The following is a 17,897-nucleotide window of genomic DNA, read 5'->3' on the forward strand; positions in this document are numbered from 1 at the left end:
GTCCTTCATTAGTCCAACCAATTATTTTTTTCTCCACACATTGCAGGTGTACCCGACATGGATAGTTAGCCTGACCAACTTTTCCAAGGGTAATTTATTATTACTTACGGACTTCTCAACCGCATCAAAAACGTCCCTCCCCGTTGTCGTCCCTTACAGGGCAGCTTCATCCAAGAGCTGAGTGACAGAGAAGTGCTGCTTCCCGTTTCTTATAAAAATGAATAGCTGCGCTATATTTGTGTTGTCTGTGCTTTCATCAACAGCTAATGAAAAAGCCAGATAACTGTGGGTCTCTGTGTTGTTAGATTTCCTGCTAGTTCCTAACTCGGCCTGTGATGGTACTTCTTGACAAACTGACATTTTAAAGGTCTGTAACTCTGTATCTGGTCGGGGCACACCTGCTGACACAACTTCAAAAATGCCCCCTCAGAAATACACTTCGAAGCCCAGGCGATTTCTTCAGCCACAATAAAGCTAGCTTTCACTGCTGCATGCTTTGGGCTGTCGCTTTGGCTAACATATTCTGCTGTGATTGCAGTCTGCCTTTTAGTTATTGGACAATCTGTTGTTTTTCTTGGAGGTTAAATTTGGCACACTTAGCTGTCAAAATGCCGATATATATTGTACTCCTTCACCACTGAAACTGCCTCACAACACAAAAGATATATCGTTTTTTCTCTTTGAAGCACAAACATGTATTCGCTTTCCCATATTTCATTAAATTGCCTTCCTTCTGCATCAATTTTGTATTTTCTTGGACAATTCGGGATTATCTGTAGATATTTCTCAACTCCACTTATTGGAAGACTGCTTAGTTAAATGCTGTTGTGAAAACACTGCAGTCAAGTGGCGGAAGGCAGACAAAATCGACATACATTGTGGGAGATGTAGTTTATGGTCAATTTACGGTATAAAGCAGCATAGACTTTTAATTTTAAGACAATCATATGCTCTCGAGGGCCAAGTAAAATGATGTGGTGGGCCTTGAGTTTGACACATGTGCCATAGTTGGACATGAGTTGGTGACTGAGGCCATAGGAGGTGGACTGGTGAAAAAAGTGGGAGAGTTGATGGACAGGTCCTCATTTAAAAGAAGTGATGACATTATTAGTGGTGGTGTTATTGATGGCTTCTGACCATTCGCCTCATGGCATTACCACAGCCACGAGGTTGCCATCTCCTCCCCATTGTCTTTTCATGACCCAGTTGGTGGGTACTTAAATTCCTAGAATGAATGAATGAATGTGTGTATAGTTATTTCAAATCTGTGTATATTATATATTATATCTTGTTTATTAACATATATATATTCTCCCACTTCCTAGATCCCTACTGGACGGACACCTTGCCCTCTAGCCCTATCTCTTCAATCACTGTTCTGAAACATAGTATGGAAAGGAGTTAGCACATTTTTATGTAAACAAGTCACAGTAGAAATTAAGAATATGTAGTTATATAGTCTATAATTATCAATAACACGTATTATATAACATACTCCCATCCACATTTTTCTGCATTTCTCTTCCCTGCAAGACACGTGTGTCGGCTCCTTAACTGAATAAACTCAACAGTCTGTTCTCTAGACCCTAAGCACACAAACAAACAACACACAATGACACATGTATCTAAGCACTATTTTTCAGCTACCTAAACTAAAAATAACTTTACTTCACAAACTAGCTAAGCTGGCTACATTCACTGAGGTAAATTATTATAATCATCATACATTTCGTCCCTTAGGACATACAAAAACAGTGTATGCAAATGTGATATTCACCCCAATAACAGTTAAAAATACTGTAATTTGTGTAATAATGACAAAATGTATAAATACTTACACATTATGTAAATTCCTCCATCGTTAGTTAGGACCGTTCTGACTCGATTTCAGGAAAAGGAAAAGGCACTACACTGGGCCAGGTGACATTCAACGTCACTGAGTGTCACTCTAAAAATTGCTGGGTTGTTTTTTCAACCCAAACGCTGGGTTGAGACTGTTGGGTAAGGATGCTGGGTTGATGTAACCCAATTTGGGTTGAAAATCGTTCTTAATCTGTAACCCAGCGGTGCTGGGTTGGGAACGCGGACGTGAGAGAGAGCACGCACGTCACGCAACAACACGGACGACACCAGTCGGAGAAGCCGCCATTTTCTTAGCGCCTTCAGGTGGAAGCAAATAAAATATACGTTTATGCAGTTTATGGTAAATAAATACACATTCAAGTAGTTATCAATTGGTTTTTATCCAAGAGTATTTTGAGATTTCGTGGAAGGTGGAAAAGTCGGAAAAGAGCTTACATGGAAATATTTGCGATTTTTGCTTTAAGTCTTAACTGCTGCTTTTATTGGTTTTCTTATGTCTTATTTCCAAAAATTCTGTTAATAGAGTCACACTACATTATCCCTTACATATTCAATATTTCTCTAACGATTTTACTGTATAAACGCAGTTTTACGCTCTCAGCTCAATTGAGATTAACGTTACCTCACGGCCGAATCACAGCCTCATAAGACACAATTCTCTGCTCAGTGGACTAAGTGCGCCACACTGTCATCGCGACGCTGGCCTTAGGGAGGGAAAAGGTAAGTCCATTTTTAAAAATTGCTTCTGAATATGTTAACTTTATTATATATGATTTGCTGTATTAGCTACGGGTTTGATTCGGTGAAGGTTAACTTACTTTGCTAACGTTAGCTTGGTCTTCTGTCAGAACATACTTCACACATTTTCTGTTTTAGAGAATGCAAAGGCAGCAAGCACTGTGATCTTTCTGAAATGGCTGGAAAGTGCATCGAAGGACATTGAAAAATAAATGCAAAACAGTAAGACCTTTTTGTTACTGTTGTACTTGTTAAATTATGTTGTTTATTTCATAAATAATTTTTTTTGCCAAATGCTGCTTTGACGCAGAAAATTGTTAAATCCAGCTAACTGTTCCGTCTCATTTTCCGACTTCTAATTTCAACTCTGTTAAGCCTTGTACATTTGACATCATCAACCCTGATTTCACTATTATTAAAGAGCAATGAGACGTTTTACATGTTTTCAGTTCTATAAACCTGACTACAGTTGCCTAGTTCAATAATGGTAACTAGCATCATTACCGCCAATTTTGCTTTGCCACTCTGTTATTGGGATGTACATAATTTAGTCATAAAATGTATGTTATCTGTTATTTTATCTTAGATGGACGAATATGTGAAAACTAAACTAAGAGAGTGGAATCTTGAAGAGTTAATTCCCACATTTGAAGGTATGTAGTAATATTTTACAGGGTTCATTGTAATCGTAAAGCACTTGCACACTTTAAAACTGAAAAATTAGTGTAGAAATTACAAATTGACTTTTCTGTTGAATTTATCAAATCTGCTGTTCAAACCAGGGTATTTTTAGAAAAGGTTTGAATCTTCACTTGCCTCACGATTCGATTACAATTCTGAGGGTAACAATTAGATTATAAGGTCCCACTATATATTAAGTGGCTTTAAGTACTATGTACTTGCATCGAAAAATAAGTACAATGTAGTTATTGTGTTCAGGTTGTATTGTAAAACACTTTTGCTGCTATTGAGGTGTGATACGGGTAAGGTTAGGGACAGGTGTGGTGGTATGGGTCGGTTTAAGGGTGGGTTAAGGTGTGAGGGAAGGGTCAACAGTGTAATTACAAATGTAATTACACAAATGAATTACAGCTGTAATTACACGCAGGTATTTTCAAAATATAAGTACAATGTAAAAACATGTATGTACACAATAAGTCCATTGTATCAAATTATTAATTTCAATGTAAGTACATAGTACTTAAAGCCACTTAATATAAAGTGGGACCGATTATAAAATGTTTCATGATGCATCACGGTCCGTGAAACCTTACACATTAATTTTTCATACTATACAATGCAAATGCAAAAATTGAAACCAGAAGTTCATTTTTTAGTTTTTAGTCTTTACATCAGTGGATATTTGCCATTTTCTCCCCTTTTTACAATTTTTTAATTTTGCTAATTTGTGACATCAGAAACAATACATTTTGAATTAATGAAATTGAACAGATTTTCTATTTTTCCATTTTTTTTGTCATGTAATTTGCGCCGTAGGCTGTGCCATTAGCACCACAAGCAATCTTGTTCTTGTTATAATGCTATGTATATGACTGATTAGCGATGCACATTTTGCACTTAATTTTATTTTTTGTGATCAAAGTGATTACAGACATCACTGCGCGTTTTCGAAGCCATACCGAAAAATAACTTTCATTAAAAAACATGAGAACAAAATAACACTGCAGCATTATTAATATCATCAATGATTTTGAAAAAGAAATAGCCTATCTAAAAAGAATATAACCGTCTGAAATAACCCAGACTCGATAACGTCGGGCATTGCATTTGAGCTGAACCTGAGTGAATGAACACCCAGTTGGTAACGGCAGCGCTTTGCCGTTCCCTTGAAATGTCCTTAAAGGGTTAGTTCAACCAAAAAAGAAAATTACCCAATGATTTACTTACCCTCAAGCCATCCTAGGTGTATACATTCTTCTTTCAGACGAATACAATCGGAGTTATATTAAAAAATAGGACCCACTTTATATTAGGTGGCCTTAACTACTATGTACTAACATTTAAATTAATAATTTAATACAATGCACTTATTGTGTACATACATGTTTTTTCATTGTAATTACATTTATAATTACACTGTTGACACGTCCCTTACACCTAACCCTACCCTTAAACTTACCCATACACCACACCTGTCCCTAACTTTACCCTTAAACTTACCCATACACCACACCTGTCCCTAACTTTACCCTTAAACTTACCCATACACCACACCTGTCCCTAACTTTACCCTTAAACTTACCCATACACCACACCTGTCCCTAACTTTACCCTTAAACTTACCCATACACCACACCTGTCCCTAACTTTACCCTTAAACTTACCCATACACCACACGTGTCCCTAACTTTACCCTTAAACTTACCCATACAACACACATGTTCCTAACTTTACCCTTAAACTTACCCATACACCACACCTGTCCCTAACTTTACCCTTAATCTTACCCATACACCACACCTGTCCCTAACTTTACCCTTAAACTTACCCATACACCACACGTGTCCCTAACTTTACCCTTAAACTTACCCATACACCACACCTGTCCCTAACTTTACCCTTAAACTTACCCATACACCACACCTGTCCCTAACTTTACCCTTAAACTTACCCATACACCACACCTGTCCCTAACTTTACCCTTAAACTTACCCATACACCACACCTGTCCCTAACTTTACCCTTAAACTTACCCATACACCACACGTGTCCCTAACTTTACCCTTAAACTTACCCATACAACACACATGTTCCTAACTTTACCCTTAAACTTACCCATACACCACACGTGTCCCTAACTTTACCCTTAATCTTACCCATACACCACACGTGTCCCTAACTTTACCCTTAAACTTACCCATACACCACACCTGTCCCTAACTTTACCCTTAAACTTACCCATACACCACACGTGTCCCTAACTTTACCCTTAAACTTACCCATACAACACACATGTTCCTAACTTTATCCTTAAACTTACCCATACCACCACACATGTTCCTAACTTTACCCTTAAACTTACCCATACACCACACGTGTCCCTAACTTTACCCTTAAACTTACCCATACACCACACGTGTCCCTAACTTTACCCTTAAACTTACCCATACACCACACCTGTCCCTAACTTTACCCTTAAACTTACCCATACACCACACGTGTCCCTAACTTTATCCTTAAACTTACCCATACACCACACGTGTCCCTAACTTTACCCTTAATCTTACCCATACACCACACATGTTCCTAACTGTTAACCTTCGAGGCCACTTTTGAAAAATCCCCAGAAATGGCATACCCAAACTTAAACAGATACAGTTCATGAACCCTTTGCACTAAAAGCACAAGTATGATCTCATCTGAAAGCTGACACCTAGTAGTTTATTGTAAATGTAGAATTAATTATTGTCATAATGAAAAAAAATGTTTAAATAGCTTCAAAGTTTTGTAAAGTTATTAGAAATTTATTTTTATGAAACATCTTCATAAAAATAAAATTGAAGTTGGCCCTGGAGGAATCTAGAAATGCACTGCAGCTAAAGCCATATGTGTGACCATTTTATATTTAAAATCTGAAAATGAAAAGTCTACAACTCTGTATTTAGTTAAATGTTTTTCAAGATCATGTCAAATTACTTTATTTTGATTAGACTCTAAAATGAAAACTGATGTTTAGTCATCTTCTGAGTCATCTATTCAGTCTATTGTCTCTATTATTTTGTGGTGTAAACGAGCCCCATTCAGAGTCAGTCTCCCCTGCACACATTTACACCTCTCCAGACTGGTTATGGCTCTAAATATGCATTTCTTTTGTCTGCATTAGCTACTAACAACTGGCTATTCACAGGCTATTCATAGGGTTTCAAACCCTAATTTATTTTATCAAAGTTCTCACTAAATATTTGAAACTGGTATCAAATGCACTGAAACATTTCAGTAAGCATTCCTATTTAGAATAAAATCATAAATCAATAACTGCTGGTGGCAGGTGCACCTGGGCTAGCTAGCATGTTAGCTTAGCACACCATCAATACACGACCATTTATGAGATTAAAACCATGTTTGTGCTCCAAACTTACTTTATAACGCAAGTCGAGTGTTTTAAATAATCTTATGTGATCTAATTTGGCTTCAGATAAAAAAAAATCCGACAGAAAATTTATTATTTATAGTGTTCTACACGATGATGGAATCTATATCGATTAGCATTACATTATAAATATAATCTATTATTATGAAATACCTGACACGGCTTGAAGAACACAGGTAACTCAAATATCATTGCAATCATGTTTATTGTCTTCAAAACATCTTTATCTGCATGTTACAGCGATCTCTGTCAGCTACTTTCTGTATCGAGGTGACGTCTGGATTGTCACATGACTATGGGTCTTCTTCGTGATCCATATATGGACTATTAGTGTGCATATAGCGCCCTCAGGCTATTGGTATGAATTGAAAACACAGCACATCTCAGTAAGAAGCGATCATAATGATTACATCGACGCATTTGGGTATAAATTCAATAAATATTATTCCTGTCTATAGAAATATGATGTGAATCAATGAAAATATATCAATATTTCTCCAAGTCTGCACATTTTTGAGCTAAAGCCCTGAGGGACGTTGTTTCGTGAATCACTGTCATGACGACAGCACGGAGTGTTTTTTATGAATGGACCAGCTGACGCTCATAATTCATATTAAAGGTATCGACTCATTTTTTCATTTCATAACTCCTGACACAAATTAAGACATAACTGTCACTATAAGTTTCTCAGAATACAATAGTGGTCAAATACTGAATCTTGAGTCTTATATCTTTTTAATGATGTATAGTTTGTCAAGGTATAACATTAAATCTGATAGTAAATTTGAACTAAATAAAAAAAAAAACGCTTCAGTGCGCCGACGCTCTGGCAACGGTTAACTTACCCATACACCACACATGTCCCTAACTTTACCCTTAAACTTACCCATACACCACACCTGTCCCTAACTTTACCCTTAAACTTACCCATACACCACACCTGTCCCTAACTTTACCCTTAAACTTACCCATACACCACACCTGTCCCTAACTTTACCCTTAAACTTACCCATACACCACACGTGTCCCTAACTTTACCCTTAAACTTACCCATACACCACACTTGTCCCTAACTTTACCCTTAAACTTACCCATACACCACACGTGTCCCTAACTTTACCCTTAAACTTACCCATACACCACACTTGTCCCTAACTTTACCCTTAAACTTACCCATACACCACACGTGTCCCTAACTTTATCCTTAAACTTACCCATACACCACACATGTTCCTAACTTTACCCTTAAACTTACCCATGCACCACACATGTTCCTAACTTTACCCGTATCTCACCTCAATATCAGCCATTGTAAAGTGTTAATGATGTAAAGTGTAAAGTTGTAAAGTGTTTTACAATACAATATGAACACAATAAGTACATTGTACTTTTTTTATGTAAGTGCATAGTTAAGGCCACCTAATATAAAGTGGGACCAAAAAAAGCCCTGGATAATCCATCATTGTTATGGCAGTGAATGGCATCCCAAATTTTGAAGCCCAAAAAAGTGTATCCATCCATTATAAAATGATGTTTCATCATCTCCATCAAAAGCTGAGAAGATCGATCAAGAAACCCTCCTTCTTTTAGATGATGTCACTCTGACCTCTCTTATCCCCATTATTGGAAAATTCAAGAAGTACCTTAAGAATGCACTTGATGTAAGTACAAGGTATTAGGTGTAGAATGCATGGGGTTCATTTAAATGCCTAAATGCAAAAGGTCTTCGGGGCCTAATATCAGAGCTTTATTTTTACATTTGAGGGTTGCACATCATGTATTTTCTACATTTAGTTACTTTCAGTGTGGTCAAGCTGGATGTCATCGCACATTCAGTATTATTAGGTAATTTAGAAGACACCTACTGGAGCATGTTAATGACATTGGAAATGAAATGGAGGAAACCCCTTTGGTTGAGCCTGATAATTTATCAAATTCAGTTTTAGATGCTGTTGAGCAGTGTGATGAGGATTGTGATGAAATTGCTGAAGAACAATTTGATGAGTTAGAGGAAGAAAATGTACAAGACAGAGTAGCTTTGTTTTTAGCTAAATTAAGGTCAAATTCCTCCCAGATGTTGAGTACTGTTAATTCTGTGGTAGATCACACATCCAGCCTTATCAGTGATGTTGTTGGATCTCTACAGAGAAACACCGTCTCTTTTTTAAGAGAGATAGGCCATAGTGAGAGTCCTGGGGCCCAGAAACTCTTAGAATATATTGTGTGTGCGGCTCAACCATTTCAGGGATTTGAGTCAGAGTACAAACAAATGCAGTATTTTATTCAGTCTGGATGCTTTGTGCGGCCAGAGGAAGTACCTCTCCCTGGCTTTTCATACACTCAACAGAGAGACACATTGACGGGGACTGTTAGACAAGTGGCAGTCCGAGACACTTTTCAGCGTGTTCCTCTAAAGCCTTTGCTGAAGCAGGTTTTAGAAAGTCCAGGAACAATGGAGAAAATCTTTGAGTGGCAAAATCAAGAAAGCACGGGTCTCGCAGATTTTAAAGATGGCACAATCTTCAAAACAAATGAACTCTTTTCTAAAGAGTTGTCCATTCCTCTTGTCATTTACAACGATGATTGTGAGAAGGTCAATCCACTTGGATCAAAAACCTCAGTTCACAAGCTAGGTTTTATTTATTTTACTCTTAAATGCTTGCATCCTGAGTATCTTTCCAGCCTAAACTCTCACTTCTTGTTGGCAGTGTACAAGACAGATGATGTAAAAACATATGGAGTCAATGCTGTCTTAGATCCAATTGTGTCTGACATTAAAGATCTGGAATTGGAAGGAATACAGGTTGCCACAAAACATTTCAAGGGCACTGTCGAAGCAGGAGTCGCACCGGTTTGTGGGGACAACTTGGGTCTTAATGGCATCCTAGGCTACACAGAAAGCTTCTCAGGAAAAACTGTGTGTCGATGGTGTCGGGTACAAAGAGAGGTTTTGAGAGGACAAACAGTTGAGGATCTGTCAGCAATGCGCAACAGGGTTAACTACCACTCTGATCTGCTTCAGAATAACCCAACTGAAACTGGCATCAAAAGAGAGTGTTCACTCAATAAACTGCAGTTCTATCACGTAACTGACAACGTAACTCCAGATGTCATGCATGACATTCTGGAAGGGGTTGGAGGTTATGAAACCAAACTTGTTCTCAATTCTTTGATTGAACAAAAAGTCTTGACACTTGATCAGCTGAATAATAGACTGACAAGCTTTCACTATGGTTTTTCTGATAGTCACAACAAACCATCTGCAATCAAACCTCAGGATCTTAAAAACCCTAATGGGTCTATGAGACAAACAGCAGCACAGATGTGGTGCCTTCTAAGGCTGCTGCCTCTTATGATTGGAGATTTGATTCCAGAAGGTGAGAAACACTGGGAACTACAAAAACAACATTAGTTTAAAACAAGGGTTCTCAACCCTGGTCCTCGAGGGCCACTGTCCTGCAGAGTTTAGGTCCAACCTTGATCAAACTCACCTGCCTGTAGCTTTTCAGCAATCCCGAAAGGCTTAATTAGCTGGCTCAGGTGTGTTTGATTTAGGGTTAGAGCTAAACTCTGCAGGTCAGTGGCCCTCAAGGACCAGGGTTGAGAAAGCCTGGTTTAAATGATGCTTGTCTACACCTTCTACCAAATACTACCTCTTGCAGTTGTAGACAATATTCTATTAATATAAATATCAATTAAGTCATCATGGGCACATCACAATACATTGAGAGGGTTTTTCAATTTGATGACATCATATAAATCTTGTAAGTTTTAGGGCTGGTCCGAATACCATTTTTTGAGCTTCGAAGCTTCGGTAGTAATGAACATCGAATATTCGAAGCTTCGGAATCTCAGACATCCCAAGTCTCCTGGAAGTTACGAGAGTCTCCCGCATATTGATAGCGGCTCCCTGATGCCCGCAAATTAGTTCAAATCTTCGGGAATCTAGAGCTCGCGAGCTCCAAACCGTGTAGCGCAGAGAGGGAGAGAGCGAGAGACCTTGCGTGTGTGTGCAAATGTGCGTGTGTGCCTTATGAAGCGCATGTTTCATGTTGCATGTTTCCCCCCCAGCATCTACATTGTGGGATACACTTAAAGTAGTTATCAGGGGAGAAACATTTCATATACCTAAACTCTCAATAAAATATGTAAACAAAAACTGATGATTTAATTGATTCAATAGACCCCTTTTCAGTTAGTAAACATGGTGACTTTTTTTTGTGTGTGGAGCTTAAAAAACTTGTGTGGTGGAAAAATAATGAAAGCTGCTTCCCGCTCATGCCTCTGGTAATGGGGAAATTTTGTGTGTGTGTCTGCAACAAGCAATGCTTCAGAAAGGGTTTTTAGCACAGCGGGTCAAATTGTCACCCCATTCCATAATGTTTTAACCCCGGAGAAGGTGAATATGCTCGGTTTCCTTTCTAGAAACCTGAGTTAGATTGTTTCGTTAGTTAATGTTTTAGAAATGTATAGGTTCAATTAAATAACATGGTGTTTGGATTTTATTTTATTTTTAAGAACTAATGTGTTTGTTAAAAACTGAAATCATATTTGTTTTAATTTCGAATGATGATTTCATTTTTTGATGATTTGAATGATGATTTTTACTGAGCTCGTCTCATTGGTTGCTTTTAAGAGGTTGCTGATTGACATGGAGGCAGCCACATCTGGCTGCAGATGTTTTACCTAATGTGTTTTTAGGATTTTGGTTGACTTTGAAAGATTTGCTGTGGCAGTTGTTTTATGTTTCTAGTGTTTTTGCATATTTTATGTTTGTATGTACTGCATATGTGGTATAGTACTGCTGCCTGTCTTGGCCAGGACACTCTTGAAAAAGAGATTTTTAATCTCTGTTAATAAAAAAAAAATCTCTATGATTAATAAAGGTTTAATAATAATAATGATGATTTTTAAAAAAAGATTTCCATATGCAACTGTTAAGACAGCTGGGTAAATCACATTTACGGTGGTAAAAGCCTATAATATTTTTAGAGCTGTTTAAAATTTGTAGCCAAGTTTGTCTCATTCATTTTTTGTAACGTGCTTCTCTCTGCGTATGTGTAATGAAAACAGACACAACCAACATCTTATCCATACTACTTTTAATGTTTTGCTTTAACACATACGGTAGCTATGCATCAAAAACGCTAAAAAGGTAATTGTATGGTAACTACTAAGCTATTTATAGTGTATTTGGCAACGTCCTAGGTTTATCAATCGTCATTTTTACGATATTGTCGATTATCGTCTGGTAACTGGCTGTTATCGATATGGCGATATTGTGAGACATACAAAATAATATATACAATAATATCGTCATATCGCCCAGCCGTAGCTTTAGTTTTTTCACCCTGCATCACTGGGGCTCAGGTACAGACACATTAGTACTCCCTACCATTCGGGTCGGTCTGAGTACACTCCCTTAGAGCCTAAGCACTGCCATGGGCTGACACTTTTGATAATTGGCCTTTCTATAGACCTCCTCGATATTTAGGTACTGTAAGATTGTACTTCCCTTGTTTAAAGGGTCAATAGCACTTTTGCTGAGTACACTGCCCTTTTAATGTAAACTAGGAAAACCAGGCCCAAAGAATTTCTGTGAGAACAACTAGATATCTGAGGCTAGTTCTGCTAACTAGTATCACTATCAAGTAGTCAGGCTTTCACAAGCCTTCTTGAAGGTGGCTCAACCAATGCGTTGGATGTTTAGCAATAACTGATTATCAGGTTGCAGGCTCCCTTAGAGCATCCCTGATTCTAGCCCAGAGCCTGGTCAGAATATACACTCACCCAAAGGATTATTAGGAACACCTGTTCAATTTCTCATTAATGCAATTATCTAATCACCCAATCTCATGGCAGTTGCTTCAACAGTTGTAAACAAACTACAGCTGGTCCAAAACGCAGCCACTAGAGTTCTTACCAGAACCAGTAAATATGACCATATTAGCCCGGTTCTGTCAACACTGCATTGGCTCCCTATTAAACATCGTATACATTTCAAAATATTGCTGATTACTTACAAAGCACTAAATGGTTTAGCTCCCCAGTACTTGAGCGAGCTCTTAACCCATTACAGTCCTTCACGTCTATTGCGATCTCAAAATTCTGGTCAGTTGATAATACCTAGAATATCAAAATCAACTGTTGGCGGTAGATCCTTTTCCTATTTAGCACCAAAACTTTGGAACAATCTTCCTAACTTTGTCCGGGAAGCAGACACAGTTTGTCAGTTCAAAGCTAGACTAAAAACACATCTCTTTGGCTTAGCATACACATAACACATTATAGACTGCTATAATTCAATGTTAGGCTGCATAGTTTAGATCAGCCGGAACCGGGAACACTTCCCATAAATCCTGATGTACTTTGTACATCATAAGAAGAATGGCGTCTACGCTAATACAGTATTAGTCTCTCTGTTTATCCTGAGGTTAACCGCAAACCGTCGTATCCAGATCTGAGGAAGGACCATCACATGGACACGATGATAACGCATCCCTGGAGTGCCAGCCTCATCAACACTGTGAAGGCCTCATGTACAGCTCAACAAACTCATCTCCATACCGGCGTGATGACTCAGACCCCAACCAGATGAACTGGATAAATATTGTGAAAGTTCTGATCCAATCTGACTTCTGACCTATTATTCCGCCTAAATCATAATCATACACTGTTCGTTTGTTGGCCAAAGGAGGACTGGCCCCCCGTCTGAGCCTGGGTTCTCCCAAGGTTTTTTTCTCCATTCTGTCACCTGATGGAGTTTTGGTTCCTTGCCACTGTCGCCTTTTTTTCGCCTTCATTCGCCATTGGCGTTTGGCTTGCTCAGTTGGGGACATTTAACATTTAATTTTGAATTTAACAATACTATTACAACTTTACTTTCCTGTTATCTCTGTAAAGCTGCTTTGAAACAATTTGTATTGTAAAAGCGCTATATAAATAAAGGTGACTTGACTTGACTTCAATGCATTTAGGGGTGTGGTCCTGGTCAAGACAATCTCCTGAACTCCAAACTGGATGTCAGAATGGGAAAGAAAGGTGATTTAAGCAATTTTGAGCGTGGCATGGTTGTTGGTGCAATACAATACATATAAAATATACAATAAATTTAAAATAATGCAGTTTCTGTAATTCCATATGTTCGTGTTTTTATGACATTGTGCTATGATTGACTAAATCTTCCTGTTAATTCTTCCTGAGAATATATATGTTAGTGTTTTGAAAAATTATTTGAGACATGTTTGCAGTGTTTTGCTAGACATAGTGTATTGTTGCTGGTTTATTATTGTATTTTAGTATTTTATCACGATTTTAGGAGCAACAAGCTGCAGTGTCTGCTTCACTGCTGGACAAAAAACGAAGGAAACTATCAAATGACGTGCATACCCTCAGTGAAATTAATATCACTGTAGCTGAAGATATGGTTAAGCTACTCTCACCAGTGAAAACTGCCACCACCATAATGTGCGAGGAAGAGCAGCCAACTGTATCTGTTATTGCACCTCTTCAAGCTAAATTGTTGAAACATTTTACTGTCACAGCTAAAGACTCCAATGTTATGGTACAGTGAAGAGGAAAGAGATGCAACCTTCCAGTATCTCATCCATGAGGCTGCAGAATTGATGATCCAGAAAGTAAGAATATATTTTTTAGTTTCAGCAATGTTTTATAAATTCATTAAAATGCACTGCCTCTCCATTTACTATGTGTGTAAGAACGTGTGTCTGTGTTATAATCTACAGAATGACAATGTGTCAGGTTGAGAATGCAACGGCTAACTCATCTGCTGACAGAACTTCTGATGATGATGATGACGACCCTGAACCGATGCCAATGTTCCAGGCTGAAACCAGGTTTGTGCAAACTGGAGTTCAATAGACAAATGTTGATCAGGCTGAAATGTGATCTGTGCTTTTATTTATCAAGTAACAGTTGTAAGAGGCACACATTTTATTTTGTTCTCTGAGGCCACGTCCACACGAAGCCAGAGGTTTCCTTATCCGATCTTTTTTTTCCTCGTTCTAAAAAAAATTCCGTAAGCACGGCACCGTCTCAAGAAATATCTGCGTACACACGAAACTGCTGAAACCGACTGAAACCGATGTAGTTTACATGTCGGACCAGTATGAGGCGCTGTATTTCTGACACAGATACACTAAAAACAGAGAAGAAGACTTGCGCATAAACCTTCCACGCTGTATACAATAATATTAGGAACAGTAGCTTATTTTTTTCTTTCTTTTTAACCAAGAACTTTATTGAACAATATGAAAAACCATAAATGGCCTGGTACAAAATAGGAATGAGTCACGATATTCATAAATATGAAACTAACTTTTCTTTAATGGCTACAACATGTAGGCCTACAGTACAGAGAAATTTAATGTCGGAGCGAACGCCGTGTTACCGGTGAGCATGAGGGGGCAGAGGTGCGTTTTCTGGATAATAATCAAATAATTTGTTGAATATTATTTTTGCTTGAAATGCCCATCCCTACAAAATACGAAATGTCTTAATTAGACAAAATACAAGCATCATAGCATAAGAAAGAAATATAAAAAAATAAAGAAGTAAAATAAAGAAATAAAATAAATATACATGAAAGTAGGCCTAAATAATAAATAAAGAAATAAAATAGGCTCAGTAGCTTCTGAAGCATGAACTCAAGCAAGTAGTCGCAGTTGTTGTTGCTGTTAGCCTACTGATTTAGCGCATCTGACTAGTCGACATCCGTCTGGACGAAACGCCGATCCGATAAAAAATTTGTCTGTATACAGCTAAACGCGCCTCCGTGTGGACAGGGCCTGACATAACTAAGCCATGCTTTTGTTTTTGTCATTTTAGAATATGTTCCTCCTTCCAAGAAGTCAAAACCTTGGTGACACCTTCTGCACTGTGGACCCTAGCCAGACTGTCAAGACCCCTAAAGAGCTGGCCCATGTTGAAGTTGTAGACACTGCATCTTTAAACTTGGGGGGTAAGGTGTTGGAGGGGTCGAAAAGTCATCAAACTGTTTCCCCTCCTGTTAAACCTTGACAAAACATGTGCATTCCTGGTACCAGTGTACCATCTGAGCGCGTGTTTAGCACTGCAGGTGACATTGTCAATTCAGAAGGCAGTGTCCTCTCTCCTGAACATGTTGATAAGTTTTGTTTTTTTTAAAGAAAAACCTCTCAAAAGAGACCACTGCACTGTAGCACTTGTATGATTCATAGATCTTCTGTTGTGTGAAAGATCAAATGTCAGATAAGTTTAACAGTTTTATTTTTGTGTTTTGTTTTATTAATTTGTTTTATTTAAAAAAAAATATTGAGTACCTCAGTTATTTGCACTATTGCACATGTTGGCACAACACACTGGAAGACTTTATTGACTGTTGCCATTATAAGCTTGATTGATTTTATCAATCCCCCAATCATTAATTATTTTTCTTTCTTTCTTTCTTTCTTTCTTTCTTTCTTTTTTCAATTTTTGTTGTGTTGTTGTACATGTCCCAATTGGGAAAGAGGGTGCAATTTTCAAAGTGTTTAATTAAACATTCATGTTATATATCTTCTGGTTGCATTTGTGAGATAATAAAAATGTAACCGGTTGTGTAAAGGTGCACAAAATATCTAAATATCGATTAATCGATCGATATAGCCATGAATCAAATCGTATTGAAGAATTTTTTGAAGTATCAGCAAATATAATTACTAAGGTACGTGACTAAATAATGTGATTTTAATGAATAATCTTGAACTTACTTAGAAAAAAAACATTAACAGCAAAAAAGCAGAGATAGATATTTATGGGAATGGCAAAATGTATAGACTTTTTTAAAATTTTATTGTTCATATCCCAAGCACACTTTCATAGAAGGCTATGAGGGACATGACAAAATAGGTGGTGTCAACAGGAAAAAAAACAAGATAATTTCTAATATAAAGATTAGAATCTATGTCTCAAACTTTATTAAAGGAGACATTTCAATTGATACAAAAAAACTTTTATAAATAGATTTTGGTGACCCAATAGATAAAATACATTTAAAAAGGTCAGAGCCTTAGTCTCACGAAGATAACGCAAGAGTTTGTTTGATCCCATGACAAAGATCCAAAACAGACCTTCTTCTTCTTAAAGACCTTTGAATAAACTCTCTAGACCCCATTGAAATCCACAGGAAAACTAGAGACTGGTTTTACATTTATAAAACGCATCAAATCATTCCAAAATTATGACTAAATGGACTTGTAATCAGACATTGTTCAACTATATAATTCTTTATCATGTCCACAACCTATATATGTGACCATTATGCTTAAATCACTTACAATTCATGTAATTGTTATAACTATTGAATGGTTGATTGAAAGTGTGCGGTGTTTGGTACCATTGTATGTATCTGTTCATAATTCAGACGATGGCTTGATTGCAATCTGTGTAAAACGTATTGAATGCCTAATAATAGAAATCATGTCTAAACTGTACCCTCTGCTTAGAGCGAGAAGTTAGGAGACCACAGATAATATGTAATTCATGGTCGAAGAGGAGGGAACAGGTTCACCTCTGAACTAAAGACAATACCTAATGGGTCAGACCTCATCCAGGAGGATGGGCAGACATTTGATTTCTCAGGAAATCTCAGGACACCAACAAAGCCTTCAGCAGACGCATTTAAGCCATCTTTACTTTCGTCTCAATATTCTGTCCTTTCTCTTGGTTTCTTTTCTTTCCGTTGAGTCTTGTGTTAAGTTTTAAGTTCTACAACTTCCAACCAAGACTCATTCAAACACCAACACACAACGTGATAGGCCACCCAAGACGTCAATCCAGACATGAGTAACCCGCCAGTTAATCAACTAGCCCGGAAAACCCCCTTTTCAAACCAAAGGAGTGTGCCTAAGGGAATCCCCAAACACAAATGCAGGTGGCCTCCAGACTCTTAGCTGAATTAGTGAATTGATATAAAATGTAACAACTAAGAAACGATAGAAGGGTTAAATTAATGATTGATGGTTCGTTCAGGTCAGGTTTTACAAAGTTCATATATTGCTAGAAACTTGGGATTTCATAATTTCACTCTTTTGAAATTCACTGTGTGTGTGTGTGTGTGTGTGTGTGTGTGTGTGTGTGTGTGTGTGTGTGTGTGTGTGTGTGTGTGTGTGTGTGTGTGTGTGTGTGTGTGTGTGTGTGTGTGTTT

General features: G+C 37.7%; 1 long non-coding RNA gene across 1 annotated transcript; it reads left to right on the forward strand.

Annotated features, from left to right (window-relative positions):
* Window positions 1–2,732: 2,732 nt before the first annotated feature.
* On the forward strand, window positions 2,733–8,373 carry LOC143753608 (uncharacterized). The gene is made up of 3 exons (XR_013207785.1): window positions 2,733–2,823; window positions 3,188–3,254; window positions 8,267–8,373. It is a non-coding gene; the product is annotated as an uncharacterized LOC143753608 (long non-coding RNA).
* Window positions 8,374–17,897: the final 9,524 nt, after the last annotated feature.

This window comes from Siphateles boraxobius, unplaced genomic scaffold (assembly GCF_051911475.1).
Source record: "Siphateles boraxobius isolate OS27281-9 unplaced genomic scaffold, OSU_SipBor_1 1, whole genome shotgun sequence".
NCBI classification, from domain to species: domain Eukaryota; kingdom Metazoa; phylum Chordata; class Actinopteri; order Cypriniformes; family Leuciscidae; genus Siphateles; species Siphateles boraxobius.